Below are 21,107 nucleotides of genomic sequence, written 5' to 3'. Positions count from 1 at the left end.
TGGTGACAGGCAAGGGCCCAAAACCTATTGATGCGACATCAAAATTACCTATCACAAACCAACCTGGTTTTGCAAGGGGGGTCCCATTAGTTTTTGGCTCCGGGCTCAGCAGTCACCTGGGAAACCTACCAAACCCACACATTTCTGAAAACTAGATACCCTGGGGAGTCCAGCGAGGTATGGCTTGCATGGGTCCCCCAACATTCTCCTACCCAGATTCCCCTGCAAATCTCAAATTTAGCTGCAAAAAATCACTTTTGTCTCAAATTTCTGTGTGGGAAAGTTCTGGAATCTGCGCGGATCCACAAATTTCCTCCCACCCAGCGTTCCCCCAAGTCTCCAGATAAAAATGGTTCCTCACTTGTGTGGGTGGGTCAAGGACCCGCGACAGGGAAGGGCCCGAAACCTATTGAGGCGACATCAAAATTACCTATCACAAACCAACCTGGTTTTGCAAGGGGGTCCCATGAGTTTTTGGCCCCGGGCTCGGCGACCATCTAGGGAATCCTACCAAACTCACACATTTCTGACAACTAGACACCCGGGGAAGTCCAGAGAGGTATGGCTTGCATTGGTCCCCCAACATTCTCCTACCCAGAATCACCTGCAAATCTCAAATTTAGCTGCAAAAAATCACTTTTATCTCAAATTTCTGTTTGGGAAAGTTCTGGAATCTGCGTGGATCCACAAATTTCCTCCCACCCAGCGTTCCCCCAAGTCTCCCGATAAAAATGGTTCCTCACTTGTGTGGGTGGGTCAAGGACCCGCGACAGGGAAGGGCCCAAAACCTATTGAGGCGACATCAAAATTACCTATCACAAACAAACCTGGTTTTGCAAGGGGGTCCCATGAGTTTTTGGCCCCAGCCTCGGCGACCATCTAGGCAAACCTACCAAACTCACACATTGCTGACAACTAGACACCCGGGGAAGTCCAGAGAGGTATGGCTTGCATGGGTCCCCCAACATTCTCCTACCCAGAATCACCTGCAAATCTCAAATTTAGCTGCAAAAAATCACTTTTTTCTCAAATTTCTGTGTGGGAAAGTTCTGGAATCTGTGTGGATCCACAAATTTCCTCCCACCGCCAGCCAAGTACCAGTCCACGCACACCGCCAGCCAAGCGCCAGACCATGCACACCGCCAGCTGAGTACCAGTCCACGCACACCGCCAGCCAAGCGCAAGTCCACGCACACCGCCAGCCAAGCGCCAGTCCACACACACCACCAGCCAAGCGCCAGCCTACACACAGCTAAATACATTGCACAAATGCCAACTTTGAAACTGAACAAAAAAATATAAAACAATAGAGACCAGGCAGTTCACTTTACCACTCATAGATGCTCACAAAACTTATTTTGCGTGTGGTACATTCTAAAACAATGAGGCCCACACAGTGCAGGGTTAGGACACTCGGGGCAGTACATACGAGTCTCCTTCCACGTACCTCTTCGCCAACAGACTCTACATCTCCTACTGGGAAAGTCTTTTGAGGGTGTGGGAGGAATGTGATCAGGAAAGTGGCAATCTTTCAATATAGCCACATCCTCCACCACTCCAACTCTAGGAACACTCGCCTGTTCCACTACAACAAGGCTGCCTATTACAGACTCCTGAAACTTAGCAAAAGTCATCTTTGACTCAGGACAACAATCCTTGAATACAACAAAAGCATTAAAGGTTGCCAAGTGGAAAAGATGGATAGCCAACTTCTTATACCAAATGTAGCCTCACAAAGAGCAGTGTAAGGTTCCAACCTCTGATCTACTCTATCAACACCACCCATGTGCCTATTATAGTCTAAAATGCACACAGGTTTGCATGCTTCAGCAACCTGACCCCAAACAGTCACAGGTGCAGTGCTTTCATCATTGCTGGTAGTCAGCATGTAGACATCTCTCCTGCCTGAAAACTTCACAGCTAGAAGTTTCTCGCAACGCAATGCACTACACGGTCCCGGAACAAGCTTTTGGCGAACAAGTTCTTTTGGGAAACCTTTATGGTTAGAGCGGATTGTGCCACAAGCAACAATGTCCACTTTGGCCAATTCCCTGAACAACTGCACACCAGTGTAGAAGTTATCTACATATAAATGGTGAGCTTTGTTAAAAAGTCCTCTACCAAGCTCCCACACAATTTTCTCAGTCACTCCAAAAGTGGACAGACAACCAGGGGGGTTAATCTTGGAATCCTTACCGGTGTACACCCTGAAATTAGAGACATATCCAGTCCTACTGTCACACATCATATACATCCTAATTCCATAGCGTCCCCTCTTAAAGGAATGTATTGCCTAAAACCCAAGCGGCCCTTGAACAAGAGCAAAGACTCATCCACTGCTATTTCTTTCCCTGGAACATAGATCTAAGTAAATCGATCTACAAAGTGATCAATGACAGGCCAAATCTTAAAAAGACGGTCACAATCAGGGTGATCTCGTGGCAACACTAAACCAGTGTTTGCCAAACTGGGGTCCGCGGACCCCCAGGGGTCCGTGACACATTCTCCGGGGGTCCGCAGGCAGCAGTTTTAAAAGCTCTGCAAAGTTCCTTGTATAATTAGCAGTTTGTCGGCAACAATAAAAGTGTCAAGATAACGCCAGTGATTAATGTACCTGCTGGAGAGAGATTAGAGTTTTGTCCAGTAGCAGCTTTGAATAATCTAAGGTAGCACAGAGGGTTAATATGCCTACTGCAAAGAACGTGTACCATGCAGTTAAAAAAAACTATTTAATGTGCATAGCTCAGTGGATTACTGCTTTTCTCATTGAGATTCTTTTGTTACTGCGCAGTTCATAAATTACAATTGTAATCTAACACAGTGACCTATAAACTGTTGAAGAGCTGCTTGCAAACTGCATGGTACAAGTTAGTAACTTATGTTTTTTCCCAGTCTTTCATTATCCTGATGCTGCCAAAAAGATTTATTTGTGTAGAAATACATTTTTATTATTAAAGTCAATGCTAACCACTTTATGTTCTGAATCCTGGGGTTTTGGTTCTCCAGAACAAGCACCCTTTCAAAATGCCTACCATTATGGATGACGTGTGAATCCTACACCTTGTAGTCTCCTTTGCCTTATGTAACATTTTCTATACGCTGATTTCCACATATGATTCATTGTCTCTATATGTGTGAGATGTAAAGTTCTCTGACATCCTACACTGGTATAAGAGGTGCTATAAAACAAATGAAATACATGTGTCAGAGGGGCTAAGGAGAGATGAGAGGCACTGTTGAAGGGTGATATTTAGGGAATCATTGAAGAACCCCAATAAAGATTGTCGTATCCTGGTGCACAGTAAGGCCATTATTTACGATTCTTTAAAAGCTAATACAATTCAATATATAATGATGAATGTGTTTTAGAATGCACCATTGTTTCCTAAATTTTCTTGGGGGGAAGAGCCTCCCAAAGCTCCCTTTGTTGTGGCCAGGCTCACTCACTGCACTTGCTGTGCATCGTATGTGAGAGTTAAGCACACAGGGGTAACCCTATAACCCAAGGAACCTGGGCCTCGTAAATATATATGAACAATGGTTCCGTAGGGGAAATATTATTTACAATGAAGAAAAATCAATTGAACAAAAACACAGCAATCGATGATCTAGCAAGCAATTAATCTTAAAGAATGAATAATACTTCAAAAAACGTAACAATTTATTTTTTAGTATTTCATCTGAATTTTAAATCATTCATCAACTCCTTTAGATATGTACAAAAAATGAGAACGGGCTGTATATACAATAATATTTACAAAACAACGACGCAGTGACAAAGTGAATAGGGTGACTCTGTGTGATAGTGCAGAAGTGAATATTTACAATATCAATAAAATACAAAGGAAGTTTTTTACACAACAAAAGTCCTCGGCTAAATTATGGATAAGTAATGAGCCTTGTATGGCACAAGTCCTGTAATCTGTATAAACAAGGGATTCCAGTTAGTGCAGGACTGTGGAACCGTCAACGTTTCGACCCTGTATCGACCAGTTGTTCTATATGGTCATGTCGGGTCTTCTTCAGGACATTGGGGATGTATAACAGCCTGCATAAAATAGATATAGATCAATATCTCTGCTGTGTTAAAAGTAAAAACAGGGAAGGTATAAGTTTCCCATAAACTCACCCAATTAAAGGTGAAAGGACCGATGTCAAACAGTATGGCGTGATTACCGCTCAGTGCCAGTCAGAGGAGAATACCTATTGACATATGTGCACATTAGTAATCAAATATTAGATGACAGTCTTACTTAAACACCATATGGGACACGTAAAAATATTAATTTTTACCAGTATCATAGAAGGTCTAGATTCTTCTTCGCCTAGTTATCTACTCTTTTTCTTCTTATTGTCATCCTGGTTAGCGTGCCCGCTGTGAGTCACTGCAAACATGAACGCAAATAAGGATATTCAGAATAATAACTATAGAGTCAAAATTGGGCGCCAATAGAGCTTAGTGGTCCATGTGATAGCTCACCTGACTTCAGGGTAATTTATTTAGCGCTGCTGGAGTCAAGGTCATCAGGATATCAATTCAACTAGAATAAATCACAAATCAGCCCTCATTAAATATTAGACTAGTTTGATCTGTAAACATTTCAAAACTTCTGAACTCTTGAGTCATAGTATGCTCCGATTCGTACAAAACGCAAGCATATTTAAGCGAGAATCCTATGATAGCGATATATCATAAGTACACCCTCATAAAAGCAAGTGTTATCTATGGGTATTTAGAAGAGTGTTATAATTTCCCTCCTTAAAACCAGCGTGGTGCGCGAAGTAACTGTTGTACCTCAGACAATTGATTAGTGTATGTGACGCTTTTTGAAGGACTCTTGAGTTGATTTGTCGCCACCACAACAATCACTCTTTAATTGGGTCACAGGTCTAAGTTTTAAGGAGGGAAATTATAACACTCTTCTAAATACCCATAGATCACACTTGCTTTTATGAGGGTGTACTTATGATATATCGCTATCATAGGATTCTCGCTTAAATATGCTTGCGTTTTGTATGAATCGGAGCATACTATGACTCAAGAGTTCAGAAGTTTTGAAATGTTTACAGATCAAACTAGTCTAATATTTAATGAGGGCTGATTTGTGATTTATTCTAGTTGAATTGATATCCTGATGACCTTGACTCCAGCAGCGCTAAATAAATTACCCTGAAGTCAGGTGAGCTATCACATGGACCACTAAGCTCTATTGGCGCCCAATTTTGACTCTATAGTTATTATTCTGAATATCCTTATTTGCGTTCATGTTTGCAGTGACTCACAGCGGGCACGCTAACCAGAATGACAATAAGAAGAAAAAGAGTAGATAACTAGGCGAAGAAGAATCTAGACCTTCTATGATACTGGTAAAAATTAATATTTTTACGTGTCCCATATGGTGTTTAAGTAAGACTGTCATCTAATATTTGATTACTAATGTGCACATATGTCAATAGGTATTCTCCTCTGACTGACACTGAGCGGTAATCACGCCATACTGTTTGACATCGGTCCTTTCACCTTTAATTGGGTGAGTTTATGGGAAACTTATACCTTCCCTGTTTTTACTTTTAACACAGCAGAGATATTGATCTATATCTATTTTATGCAGGCTGTTATACATCCCCAATGTCCTGAAGAAGACCCGACATGACCATATAGAACAACTGGTCGATACAGGGTCGAAACGTTGACGGTTCCACAGTCCTGCACTAACTGGAATCCCTTGTATATACAGATTACAGGACTTGTGCCATACAAGGCTCATTACCTATCCATAATTTAGCCGAGGACTTTTGTTGTGTAAAAAACTTCCTTTGTATTTTATTGATATTGTAAATATTCACTTCTGCACTATCACACAGAGTCACCCTATTCACTTTGTCACTGCGTCGTTGTTTTGTAAATATTATTGCATATACAGCCCGTTCTCATTTTTTGTACATATCTAAAGGAGTTGATGAATGATTTAAAATTCAGATGAAATACTAAAAAATAAATTGTTACGTTTTTTGAAGTATTATTCATTCTTTAAGATTAATTGCTTGCTAGATCATCGATTGCTGTGTTTTTGTTCAATTGATTTTTCTTCATTGTAAATAATATTTCCCCTACGGAACCATTGTTCATATATATGTGCATCGTATGTGGACTGGTCTGAAAACATTTGCCAGGGCTGCTTTGGATTTCTAGTCCACCCCTGGCAGAAGCCTCTTACCGTGAAATAAAACCAACCATTTAAAAGTCAGTAAGGGAGACGCAGCACCAACCTTCCTATTAAAACATTTCACTTTTTGTAATTCTTTCAATATAAAATCCTTAGTAATTTGAGTATTTGTTTAATGTGCACAAGTGTTTATTTTTTTCAAATTACTGTTTTAATTAAATTTAAATCATACAAATTGCTTGGGGGTCCCCAGATTCCAGTGGTGACTCAATGGGGGTCCTCAGGAGTCAAAGGTTTGGGAACCACTGCACTAAACCATTATCGACAAAATGCAGCACCCGCAGCAGAAGCAAATACCTATCAAGACTCATGACTGCCGGAAATATAGCCGTTGCCATCAAGGGATTAGTAGACCAATATGAAGACATTGATGGCTTCCTTAGCAAGCCCATCAAAAAAGTTAAACCCAAGAATTTCTTCATCTCTTCCAGATTTGTCCACCGGGTAGCTCTTGAGTGGGGTCTAAGGATAGCACTGTTGTTCCTCAAAAACAGTTCAGCATACAGATTAGTCTGCTCAACAATCTCTGCCAAAAATACATCGTCCATAAACAACTGAAAAACATTTATCGGCAAAATGTTTTCAGTATTCACTCTAAACCTGGAACACCAGTAAAGTCTGGCAATGCCGGCTGCACCATGCCTGGGGCAACCCAGAGGTCAGCACTTCCAACGGGAAGCCTTGCAACCCCAGGCTGCAGCCCAGATGCCTCTTGCTGCACTATCAGCACATCAATTACTTCCTCTAAAACAGGCACATCGTCCGCACTAAGAGTAGCTTCATCGACACTGAGAGTAGCTTAATCATCCGATGATTCCTCATGGACAGAAAACTCACTGCCTAAATCTTCCACTCTCTCCTCTGCCTCAGATGCAGAGTCAGTCTCTCAATCATGGTCAGACGAAGACTCAAAAAGCATAGCAACAACCTGCTACGGCTAGCCATTATCCTTACTAAGAAAGGAGACTGAACAAACATGTCAACAACAACCAACACTGTGCAAAATAAGTAATAAACAAAGTGTGGCTTTAGCACAAAGATTTGTATTCTCAAAAACAATATAACTCTCTTGCCAAAGATAGCTACACTCACCAGCACCTACTCTGCAGAGACACAGCAAAAAGCAACGATATCCCACTTGAAAAAATCAACAAAACCAATTACTGATAAGACAACAATGTACACATCGAGCACTAATGCAAAAAGATTTTGATACTCAAAAAACAGAAGCCAAACAAACTGCTATTACACCATTTGCAAAAACACATTCATGGAGGGAAATTCAACTCATTTAGAGTAAATAGTACAAAAAAAATTCTCTTACTAAACACATGCAACTACACAAACTGCAGAACCACCAGTAACGAAACCGCAACCTGGCACAGTCTAAAGAGCAAAAGCCTTGAACTAGAATAAAACGGAGAAATAAAAATATTACAATTAAACTTCACAAAAAAGAATACAATTAAAATTATGACACACTATGTCACTACCCAAATGGTCAATCTGCCAGATGGGCCTTCAAATAGGGATGAGAAAAATGGGGATTAGGTGGGGTTTTCTGCCAGGCCAATCTGTCCCCCAGGTGGGGCAGAAGACAGCAGACAGAAATGTGCCCCCCTTGCTAAATAAACAGATCCCTGGTGCCTAGTAGGGTTTTCTGGCTCCCCCTCCCACCTAGGGCAGAAAGGCCCAAAAAAGGGGCAGATCTGTCCCTAAGGGGGCAGAAAATACATAAACATAATTTATGGCCAAGGGGTCGCTTCCATTACCTATAAAAGAAAATCCCTGGTGTCTAGAATTTCTGACACATCTGTCAATCCTTGTGCCATGGTGCGCCATATTGTAAATATGACAAAACCATGGAGGCGCAAGGGTTTTGTTTGCCTGGCACAAGGAAACTGACACATCTCTGCTCTAACAGAGAGATGTGTCAGTTTCTTGTAAACCAGCCCCTGGGTGCGCTTTTGGCATTTTAAGAAAATCCATCATATTTTTCACTCTTACCCAAGGCAATGGTTATATCTGTTTTGTGGAGAAGTCTCGGGTTAAAAACTACATTATTGCCTACTTCCGCTGGACAAAAACAACAAACTAAAAAAAAACAAGTTAAGTTGGCAAAGAGAACGTTCCTATGACTGTATCATCCAATGATAATAGGCAAACATTTCAAGTTTACATCACCAACGTGTTAATATTTGTCCAATATTGCCATGTTTGCTTTATAGGGTCAGTCCTACGCCTGGCCAAAGAAAGGCCAAATAGGGCAAGATGCACAACATAATCAAGATACATGGTTGAAGTACCATAGATCCTGGTGCAAAAAAAGTTAAGAATGCCCAAAGGTGGAGCAAGAAAGAGACTACGAACCAGGCAGGAAAAAAATACTGGGAAGCTGCCCCATGCAGTATATTGTGGGAAAGCATACAGTGGTACACTACGAATCACGGCCATCTTCCTATGCTTGAAAAAAACTGTGAACTAAGGATAGGGACAGGAGGGTTAATACAAGGTTTTCCACATACAAACCGAAAATCACATGTAGATCATAATAGAACAGACGTCTGCCCTGAGCGGAAGAAGATGGACACCCTTCATCACATACCTCCATAGTTAAAATATTTTACATTACATACGAGATCTATGATTGGCAGAGGATTATACTGGATTCACAGCAAATATTTTTCTTTTTCTAATTTCGACTGGCATCCTTCCAGAAGCAAGTTTATAAATTGGAGCAAATCAATTTAATTTGTGTAGCACAGGCGATTACGAGCACATATGTTACATGCATTATTTTACAAATCAGTTTACTTATATAATTAGTTTTTTTTATAAACCACCCTTCCTAAAACTAGCCACCTCCAGCTATAGCTATAGAGATTGAGGTCACCAAGTCCCCTGCACCTCTCCGCCTCCCGCGGCCTTAGGCAATCGGCCGGCAGGAGGCGGAGTAAGAGGCGGGGCTTAGGCTTCAAACGTAGACTGCAGCGCGGGAGCGGGCATACTTGTGTAGTGTTGCCGCGCGGACCTCCGCTGTCAGCGCTTTTAACGTTTTTTACTTTAATTTTAAAAATCTTGCTCAGAATCGTATTGTACTGTATTTTGTGACTGCTAAAATACTCACCTTTGCACTGATCGTTGCTCCATTTCCCTGCACCTCTCCATCCCGCGGCCTTAGCCAATCGGCCGGCAGGAGGAGGAGTAAGAGGCGGGTCTTAGGCTTCAAACGTAGACTGCAGCGCTGGAGCGGGCATACTTGTTTAGTGTTGCCGCGCGGACCTCCGCTGTCAGCGCTTTTAACGTTTTTTACTTTAATTTTAAAAATCTTGCTCAGAATCGTATTGTACTGTATTTTGTGACTGCTAAAATACTCACCTTTGCACTGATCGTTGCTCCATTCTTCTGCACCTCTCCATCCCGCGGCCTTAGCCAATCGGCCGGCAGGAGGAGTAAGAGGCGGGGCTTAGGCTTCAAACGTAGACTGCAGCGCGGGAGCGGGCATACTTGTGTAGTGTTGCCTCGCGGACCTCCGCTGTCAGCGCTTTTAACGTTTTTTACTTTAATTTTAAAAATCTTGCTCAGAATCGTATTGTACTGTATTTTGTGACTGCTAAAATACTCACCTTTGCACTGATCGTTGCTCCATTCCCCTGCACCTCTCCACCCCGCGGCCTTAGCCAATCGGCAGGCAGGAGGAGGAGTAAGAGGCGGGGCTTAGGCTTCAAACGTAGACTGCAGCGCGGGAGCGGGCATACTTGTGTAGTGTTGCCGCGCGGACCTCCGCTGTCAGCGCTTTTAACGTTTTTTACTTTCATTTTAAAAATCTTGCTCAGAATCGTATTGTACTGTATTTTGTGACTGCTAAAATACTCACCTTTGCACTGATCGTTGCTCCATTCCCCTGCACCTCTCCACCCCGCGGCCTTAGCCAATCGGCCGGAAGGAGGAGGAGTAAGAGGCGGGTCTTAGGCTTCAAACGTAGACTGCAGCGCGGGAGCTGGTATACTTGTGTAGTGTTGCCGTGCGGACCTCCGCTGTCAGCGCTTTTAACGTTTTTATTTTAATTTTAAAAATCTTACTCAGAATCGTATTGTACTGTATTTTGTGACTGCTAAAATACTCACCTTTGCACTGATCGTTGCTCCATTCCCCTGCACCTCTCCACCCCGTGGCCTTAGCCAATCGGCCGGCAGGAGGAGAAGTAAGAGGCGGGGCTTAGGCTTCAAACGTAGACTGCAGCGCGGGAGCGGGCATACTTGTGTAGTGTTGCCGCGCGAACCTCCGCTGTCAGCGCTTTTAACGTTTTTTACTTTCATTTTAAAAATCTTGCTCAGAATCGTATTGTACTGTATTTTGTGACTGCTAAAATACTCACCTTTGCACTGATCGTTGCTCCATTCCCCTGCACCTCTCCACCCCGCGGCCTTAGCCAATCGGCCGTCAGGAGGAGGAGTAAGAGGCGGGGCTTAGGCTTCAAACGTAGACTGCAGCGCGGGAGCGGGCATGCTTGCGTAGTGTTGCCGCGCGGACCTCCGCTGTCAGCGCTTTTAAAGTTTTTTACTTTAATTTTAAAAATCTTGCTCAGAATCGTATTGTACTGTATTTTGTGACTGCTAAAATACTCACCTTTGCACTGATCGTTGCTACATTCCCCTGCACCTCTCCACCCCGCGGCCTTAGCCAATCGGCCGGCAGGAGGAGGAGTAAGAGGTGGGGCTTAGGATTAAAATGAAGACTGCAGCACGGGAGCGCAGCGGGCGCGCTGGCGGCGCGCCGAAGGCGCACCAAAGGCAAGCCCGTCTGCGCCGTCCGCGCCCAGACGGGTCTAGGGGCCTTGACTCATTACATACTCGTCCCCTGACCTTAGGCTTCTAGCTGACTTCCACGCCCCCCTCAAATCTTCTACCCAGAAGATTCTAATGGAAAATCACATCTTCCAAAAACCTATGATCCTGACCGCTCTGCTACCTCCCACCCCCTTTACCTTTGGGCCTCCTATAGCCAAATCTCTGTCCTTGCATATCTCTTATCTCAACACCCGCTCCCTGGTTAAGCACCAGCTCAACGTTTTCCTGCTACTGTCATCTGAAAAACCTGACATTCTTCTGGTCGCCGAAACATGGCTAACCGAGGACTCTGCCCCTGACATCTTGGCAGCACTCCCTGCTGACTACTATATCTTGCACGCCAATAGGTCCTCAGGCAAGGGTGGTGGTGGGGTCGCTGCTATCATTAAAAAATTAAAAATCCTAATTTTAAGACTTTTGGTATTCACAGAAGGCATTTAGGAGTCCTAAATTTAGGACTCCTAACTTCTGTGAATACCGAAATGAGTAAGTGCCTTCTGTGAATACCAAAATGTGTAAGTGCCTTCTGTGAATACTAAAATGGTAGTAAGTTTAGGATTTTGTCTTAAGTTAGTTCTGTGAATCGGGCCCTTCATTTTCAATGGTAGTGATAGTGAGCAGTCACAGGCATCTCAGGAAGGTATCTTGGGAGTGCTCAAACTCAGCACTCAACAAACTCACAGTATACTAGATGACTGTCCAACTCACTGCTTGACTTTCAAGATAAGTATTTTGAAGCACTCTATCCGGTTCTAGTGGATTCGGCCCTGGTGCACATTACCCCTGTACCTGGGTGTAAGTGCACAGCCTTTTAAAATCAGAACACTGATTCTCACCCATGAATCTCTTTCAGTCTGTGAATGGGCCAGCGCTTCCCAGGTGGCTGCTCGGTTCCTCCGATGCTCACTCACTCATTATCTTCTGGGTTGGGAGGAAGCCTGTAGTTCCACAGGGCTGCCTTTGGTCTGGCATGTGCTTAGTGCAGCCCTGCTCAGGGTGTTCTGGTCTGGATCAGTGTGGTCATGCACAGCCAGGTTCAAGCAGATGGTGAGGACTCACTGGCTTGATGGTGGACCACAACTTCAAGCATGCTAAGGTCTCTGGTTGCACAACAGTTGTGGGCCATGCTGCAACTGGGTACAAGTGCAGAGGCTTTGAGCCACACTGATTTTCACAACTGAGGCTCAACAGTTCAGGTCCTGCCATCACCCTAGTGATCAGGCCCAGCAGATCAGGTCAGATCACAAATTAACAGATCGGGTATAATGACTCTGATCACACCGCAACTTCACGATTCCTGCCAGAAATGGCTCTGGAGGGTCTGGGCCCAATTGACACTGAGGGACACACACTGTTCTCCAAAGTCCTCCACTTCTTCAGATGCACGACACTGGGATTACACTACACCTTTCTCCTCCTAGATCGTGTTTCCTACTGTAGGGTTGACAGGCCACAATCCTCTCTCAGCAGGCAGTCTGACATCTAGGCACTTTAGAACAGGTAATCTGCTCTTGAAGCAAGGGATGGACTCAGGTGGTCTCTGCTCACTTGTGGGAAGGTGGCTGTCAGACACCAGCTTTGGTTGCACAGCAGTCCTCTCAGTACACTGTGAAGCATACCTTGTCTTGGTCAGAGAGATCTTGGAATTGGAACAAGTGGGTCTGCGTTTTATAAAGGAGATGGAAGATATGGATCTACTGTCTTCACTTTCAGAACCTGTTTGGGTTGATTCAATTTTCAAATGTCATCTCCAGGCTGTATTCCAGACACATTTTTTGTATAGAGTGACTCTTCTCACAGGAGTGTAGTCTCCAACTTAGAACACCCACAACAGAGGCACAAAGAGATGTGAGCTTCCTTCACCGGTCTATCATTAGTCACACTGAAGAGAGATCTGGGGTTAAGACAAAAGGTTGGTCTCACCTAGGGAATCTCTTTCACCACCATCATCTAGCAACTGGCTGTGCTTCAGGAAGACTAAACAGCAGCTCTTGTTAGGAGAAGACCTTTTTGAATTTTGAAAGAGCCTTGTCCGCACTACCTCACTTCAGTGTCTTGGTCTCCTTGCTCCAGCTTCAGGAATGGAAGCAATACATTCCTATTGATTGGTAAAATAACCTCACCTCCGTCTTGTGCATATCTACTTGCTTGGAGAATCTATAATGGATCCCACAGACTTCAATTACTGTGCTTCACTCATACAACCCATGCATCGACTATGCAGCCCACATGCACAAACATTCACAAAATACACTTGGAAAGTTATTGTGAAGATCTGGGTTAGTGCATAAAAGCAAAACTTTACATGTATGGACCAATAAGCCTCCACTCTAGTGACACAGATAAAAAGGTCTGGTCACAACTATGGATTCACAAAAAACTTTGTGCTGTCAAAGGCTCTATAAACTAAAGCCATGACGAGGACAGTAGTCCACTATCTGTACAATGAGGTCATGCTTAGAGCACGTCTCCAACTCATAGGACAGATCCAGGACCTCACTCATGTCAAAGGACAGGGCATGCATTGTTGCACACACTAGATCAGTGTAAGGCTTGGATCAAAATGAAAAGCAAGATGCCAGATACATGCAGTCGAGCACGAAGGCCAGTGGAAAATGACTGTACACCATGAAGGGGCTATTCCCCTCCCAAGAAAGGGTTTTTCCAAACTAAAAGATGCTGGTTTCTTACTTTCAGGCTGCGATCAAATCTGCTTTAAAGTATTGGACTGTGGACACTTAGTACTCTGCTTAAATTAATCCTTATTAAGAAGAATAGTTGTTTGATAACATTTAAATTGGCTTATTGAAGATCCATTGCATGGGTAAAGCAGGAGACAGACCATGAAGGTATTTAAGACCTCTGGTCCAGTTGGCCTTGGGTATGGTAAAGCAGATTCTATTCTTGACACCATCAGGAGCCAATGGAGCTCTTAGAAAGCTGGATTAGCACAGTCATGTTTCCACAGATTGAGATATGTTTTGACCTCCTGATTCGGTTGCCTTTGCAGTCTATTTGTGAGCTCTTGCTGTTATGGAGAGCTCCTTAAAGCAGCCAGTCTTTGTGCATTTGCAGCAGTGGGAGTACTTTCCTGAGCATAGATACTTGACGATTTACGCTTTTGAATACTGCATTAATTTGTGCAGTGTTTTACAACTATGGGTGAAATATGACTCCAGCAGTCTTCCTTGTCCTGAAATGGCCATGGGCTGGGGAAAGGACCTCAGGTTTGTGGCTCATTTGAAAGGATGCTTGTACCATCAGTCCCGTCAAAATACCACATTTTAATTTGGCTGTAGACTGACAAAGAATGTTTCCTTTCATCCTGTGGTTATGTTCTGTTTAGGCATTCTGTTATATTTGGCTGATCACTCGTTCCATAGAATATTTAGTTGGTTGTTAGTCATCAGTATATTTGAAGTGAACTAGGGGCCACCCTGATAACAAGCATTGGAAATGCAATGGGTCTCATATATGTTTGAGTTAAAGCTATTGGCATTTACATACAGCAATGTCTTTTATCTATGTGCTATGGAGTGTATATATGTGGTGTGTGGTGGATTAGTTAATTGCGTGGTGTGGAATTGTGTGATGTGGAGTGGATTTGTGGAGTGGAATTGTGTGGCATATGCGCTATGGAATTACGTGGCTAGTAATTATGTGGCATTGAGTGTACTGGAATTATGTGGAGCGGGATTGTATCTTATGGAGCATAATTATGTGAAATGGTATTTTGTGTTGTGGAGTGGTATGCAGTGACGTTTAATTATGTGGTGTGCTGTTGAATTTAGTGGCATGATGTGGAATTGTGTGATGAGGATTGGATGCATGTGGGGTGTTGTGTAATTGTGTTGTTGAGTTGTATTATTTTATTTTTATTTTAAGGGTTTTAAATAGCGCTAGCCAGACCCGAGGGTATCGGAGTGCTTTGCACCCTTATGTCATGTCGCAGTCGGTCACAAAGTAAAATAATATGGAACAATAGTAAACATATTGATTTGTGACAAATTCTGTTCAGGGAGGGGGGACAAAGGTAGCCATTGAATACAGAAAAAAACAATAGAAAACACATTGATACGTGACGAATAATGTTCAGGGAGTGGGGACAGAGGAGCGAGTCAAGAGGAATGTGATGTAAGAGACTTTTTTATCGACGTGATTATATACTCCAATGGGCAGGATTATGCGTTAGGCGGCAGCTATCCCTTCGGAAGAGTTCGGTTGAGGTAGAAGTCTTTGAGCTGGCTTTTGAATTTTATGAAGGAGGGGTTTGTCCTGATATGGACAGAGATGGCGTTCCAGATTTTGGGTGCATTTCCAGAGAAGTAGTGTGATAATGTTTTTTGTTTGCGAGTTTTTAGAGGGATGAGAAGTAGAGTGTTAGTACTCCCGAGATACCTTTTCTGACCAGCCTTGTTAAGTTTAGAAGCCAGGAAGGCAGGTTTGCTAGTGTGCAGAGCTTTGTGAGTGAGACAGGCAGGGATTATTATGTGGTTTGGTGTCAAATTATGTGGTTTTGATCGTAAATGTGTGGAGTTGAACTTTGTGGCACGGAACTGTGTTTGGTGACAAAAAAGAACAAATAGGTAGAAGCGATGCTTCAGATGTGTGTATTTGGGTGATAAAAAAAATGAAAGAGAGTTAGAGCTATTGGTGTACATGCCAATGTCTCTTACCTTTGTGTTATGGATTGGAGTAGATGTATGTGGTGTGGTTTATTATTTATGGTTTCTTTTGTTTGTAGTGTAGTGGATGTATGTTGTTTTTAGTGGAATTTTGTGATTTGAATTGGAATTGTTAGTTGTGGAATTGAGTGGGGTGGAATTGTATGGTATAGTGTATTTGTGTAGTGGATTTATGTGGTATGGTGAATCGATAGGGGTGAGAGTTGTATAAAATAGCCAGAAAGTAAGATTGAGAGGGATAGGTAGTTTGTGTACGAAGTGGTGAATGAAGTTCAGATACAGTACCAGAAATAGTGTGTGAGAAAGAAGGGGAGGGGAGGTTATAGATGTATAAAGAGGCTGCGTTTGTGTATCGATGCACCCAGTTCACTGCAGGGCAGGGAGTCAGAACCAAGCTTTCACTAGAACTGGGAGATTCTGGGCACCACTGCACTACCTTCTTGCTCCTCCCTTCACTCAGCCTGGCAGCAATAGGATCTATAGGATCCGACTCAAAACAATATTGACCAATTAGAAATCATTAACATATACATATGACTTGCATAGAGTTCCGAATATGCAGGAATTCACAAAAATCCTGTATAGTAAGGATGGAAATCTATGCAAATTGTTCATATCCATACATGATTTTACTTCTCACTCCTGGTGATTGTCTGAAGACTGATCCCTCGCAACAATAAGTGTTGTAAAATGTATATTTGTATATTTCCCTTTTTTTCCAACTGGAAAATATGTTTTCAAGTGGAGAAATTATTTAATTATGTTTGAGGACAACGCATTGTACCGAAATTTCCAAAAGCTTCATATTGAAACTTCACAGCATTAGACCAGACGACGGGCATCAATCACTCTCCCGCCCTGCTAATTCGCATACGTTTGTGACTTGACTCGTAGGTGTTTTGCATCCAGGACTGTGCAGATCATTGCATTACGTCATATATTTTGCATATGGGAAAACAAACGACACTGCAGAATATTTGCAAGTTGAATAAAATGTTCATCCAAGATGTATTCAAAGGACATTTAATAAGGATGCTTATGGTGGCTTCCCAGGCAGTTCCTAAATTATCGAGGTATGGCCTACATTATATTGGAGAACGTGCACATCCATAACATGTACCAGAAGAGACACAAGGAACAGAGACACAAAGATACATTTTGCCTTGCAAATATATGCAATATCCCAAAGTAAAAGAATATGAATATGTGCAGACCTACTTCAAAATGGTAAGTGTGTGTGCATAATGTATGCAGCAAGCAAACAGGTGCCGGAGGTACTGATATTGGGTGCCTGTGCAGGTGGTGTCTAGTCCTTGGTGTCTTGCGCCTGGATGTGGACAGCCCAGCTGTGGGCTCATCCCTTTTTTGCAACAGGTACACAGACACACTGAAAGAGTGTCACCCATGTCAGCGTGCATCAAAGTAATTTTTTATTCCATTTTTAAACTGTGTATTTCTAGGGTTGGAATTCTAGGGCAATACTTTTTTAGGACACCATGTTTTTTAGGCTGACTTGAACAGTGAAGACGCAGTAGGAAGACCGGATGGTTGGACTTATGATCTGACAACTCCTATTAAGAGCTGCGTCATCAAGAGTAAACACTGCGGGCTGTGACCTCGTTGTTGCTTTCTGAGGTCTAGTCAAGGCAGCTCGGACAGACACAGGGGTGGCACACTAAATGCAAGCCTGCCTTCACACGGCTGTCCTGCCATGCTACTTCTTTTGATTAAGACAAAGTTTGCCTCACTTTTGGTTGTCATTCTTTATAATATATGTTCTTCCATTACTTCAGTGTACGCCTACATGAAGTACCAGAAAGCGCAGATAGAGCTGTTACAAGAAACCCACCTCACCACATGGGAACTAGGCAAGTTACGCAAGCGTTGGCGAGGGATCTTCTGCACTACTACATATTCGGCCTACGCCCGGGGGACCCTTATATGGGTGCGTCCTGGCATCCCATTCCAGGAGCAGTCTAGAACTATTGACCCAGACTGACGCCATGCCCTGATACAAGGCCTTCTGGATGGCCAAGTGGTACTCTTGGGAAGCGTCTATACGCCTAACATGGACCAGAGTAAATTGTGGGACACACTCTCCCTGCCATTAAGCTCCTACATCCAAACCCCTTGGATCCTAGGAAGGGACTACAACTGCGTACAAAACACGGCTCTGGACAGATCATACCCCCCCCACCCAGCGTCCCCCATCACAACCCAAGCAAAACGGTTCGCAGCATGGGCAGCGCACTGGTCGCTGGCGGACGCCTGGCGCTCTAAATACCCGACCACTCGGCTTTACTCATTTCACTCAGCTCCACATGACCTCAAAGTTCAGCTGGACAGCTTCCTCTGTTCCCCCTCCATCCTGCCCGCTATTCTGGACTCTGACTATTTAGGTAGAGTCTTGTCAGACCACGACGCCTACACGATCACACTCAAATTGCACCCTCCCAGGCCTCCGGTCCCCACCTGGCACCTGCCCAAGGACTGCCTGGACGACCCAATCTTCAAACAAACACAAGCGGAACACATACAGAAATACTTTCGGGAGAACACTGACATGGCCACTACCCGCGCAGCGGAATGGAACGCGTTTAAAGTCGTAATACGGGGCACATGCATCCAACACTTCACAGGGGTACGCCAAGTCCTTGAGCGCCGCATCCAAGATGCGGAGCGGATACTGGCCACACTCATGCGGGAGGCTGACCAGAGTAGAGCCACACCAACCCAAATAGCGGACACCAAAACCGCGTATGCGGAGGCGCAAGCTGACCCCCGCAGATATAATTTAGGGCATACGCGGCTCGGGTACACAGAGAGGGGGATAGAGCAGGCGCTCTATTAGCATGGCTGGTGAAGCAAGACACAACTCTTCCATTGATCACGACCATCCGCATTGACCCGAACGCTCTCCTTCACTCACAGGTTTCCATCCTGGATGCCTTTCAGAGACACTATACACAACTATATGCGAACCCCACCCCAATAGATGCAGAACACCTCACCCAGTTCCTGCGCCGGTATCGCCTGCCCCGCATAGAGCGCAGTGACCGTAAGGACTTAGACGAACCATAGATGCGACTAAGGTCAGGTGGGCGCTACAGGCACTGGCCACTTGTAGGGCTCCTGGGCTGGATGGCCTACCGCTGGAATTCTTCTACACATTTGCGATGCAATTGGTCCCTCATCTGGTGAAACAGTTTCAGGCGGCCCTAGACGAAGGCACCCTACCACAGTCCATGTGCGAGTCGGTCATAGTTTCCCTCCTCAAACTAGATAGGGATCCGCACCAACTAGGCTCCTATCGGCCCATAGCCCTGCTGCCCACTGACTATAAAATTTACGGGAAAATCCTAGTGGACAGGTATGCCACGGTCCTCCCAAAACTGATCCACCCAGATCAAAATGGATTTGTGCCGGGCAGGAACACTTCCAACAACATAAGGTGCCTGTTCGACGTTCAAGATCAGATCCGGGATCGCTTTCCCCGTGCGACGTGTTTGGTCTTGGACCTGGAGAAAGCTTTTGATTCCTTTCTATAGCCGTACCTGTTCCAGGTCCTGCGCTTAATGGGAGTGGGGACTGACTACTTGTGTACACCAAGCTTATCTACTCCACACCCACCTCTAGAGCGCAACTGGGGCCCCTCATATCTCCTCCGTTTCCAGTGCGCAGAGTCACCCGCCAGGGTTGCCCGCTCTCCCCCTTGCTCTTCGCCATGGTGATGGAGCCTTTGGCGACCCATCTCCGCAATGGGAGCGAGGATTGGGGCATCCCAATTGCAGACTCCACCCATGTGGTATCGCTCTACGCGGATGACGTGCTCGTCTACGTCCGCGATATTGTGTCAGATCTCACCCCCATATTACGCATACTACAGGACTTCGAGGCTGTGGCGGGTCTAAGAGTAAATTGGTCCCAATCAACGGTATATCCCCTCGTACATGATCTCCCTCCATGTCCAATACGACTAGATGGCATCAGTCTCTCTTGGAGCCCCCAGGCGGTACGATACCTGGGTGTGCTCTTATACCACACGCCACAAGATCTCTATGAAGGAAACTATCGCAGGGCAATGGCTGGCATCAGATCCTCCGTGCATTTCTGGAAGGATCTCCCTGTGGCTGTCATTGGCAAAATCTCAGGTGCCAAGATGATACTCGTCCGGCGATTACTATACTATTTTGCTAACCTTGCAGTGGTCCCTCCGAGCTCCTTTTTCCGGGAACTGGACACTCTCCTCGGGACCCTTATCTGGGACGCAGGCGAATTGCCCTCACCAAACTGCAGCTGCCCCTGGACCAGGGAGGGCTGGGTGCCCCCTCTTTTGAGGCTTACTTCCTCGCTGCGCAGCTTCAATGGGTGTCACGTTGGACAGCGGGCCGAGCACTAGGGGAACTGATCACAGTCGCCGGGCAGATCCAGACCCCAATCATAAATCGCATGCTGCTGCCAGGGGCAACACCACTTCAGAACAAGCCTCTCCAGGTAACAGTGGCGCGCATTTGCCTGATACGCATACATAAGAGGAACCGCGAGGCTCCCATGTACTCCCCCATCATGCCACTGGTGGGATTCCCCAGAGGTCGAGCATACTACACGGAGCGGATGTTCCAAACCTGGACAGAGCACACACTTACAGAAGTAGGCTCACTCTAACTAAACGAGCAACTGCAGACATTTGCGACATTGGCGGCTAAAATGCAACTCCCCAGAGGACAACTTCTTATGTATAGGCAACTGCTCAAAGAATGCCGCAGAATGTGGCACACGATAGATACAGCACCCCCTACACATCCGGTAATTCACACACTACTGCAGATGGGCCCGGGACGACACCTGGTCACATGGATATACAAAGCGCTACCGGCCCTCAACCCACTCACCCTTGTGCCCCTCCGGGGAAAATGGGAAACTGAGTTCCAAAGACAGCTCCATGACAAAGAATGGGCCCGCACCCTAGAGTTCCCTAAAGAAGTGTTCCGCCATTACCGCTTCAAAAACATACGATTGCATATACTGCACCGCGCCTACCTCACCCCGAGAGGCTCCAGCAATATTACCCAGATGGGTCCTTCGTGTGCCCCAGATGCCCAGAACCCAGGGCTTCCTTTAAATACATGCTCTGGGACTGCCCAGTGCTCTGAATCTACTAAACCACAATCCACGCCGTCCTCCTCGCAGTCACGGGGCTCCCGGACATCCACACATGGGAGGCCTGCGCACTAGGCACTAACAAACGCCGCAAGAATATGAAAGTCGAGACACGCTTCGCGTCCCTGGCGCGCCTTCAAGCTAAGCCTTGCATTGAAAGGCACTGGGGGGACCTCCTTTAGCAG

This window comes from Triturus cristatus, chromosome 5_1, assembly GCF_964204655.1.
Source record: "Triturus cristatus chromosome 5_1, aTriCri1.1, whole genome shotgun sequence".
Taxonomy (NCBI): Eukaryota; Metazoa; Chordata; class Amphibia; order Caudata; family Salamandridae; genus Triturus; species Triturus cristatus.
This window is presented reverse-complemented; position numbering follows the sequence as displayed.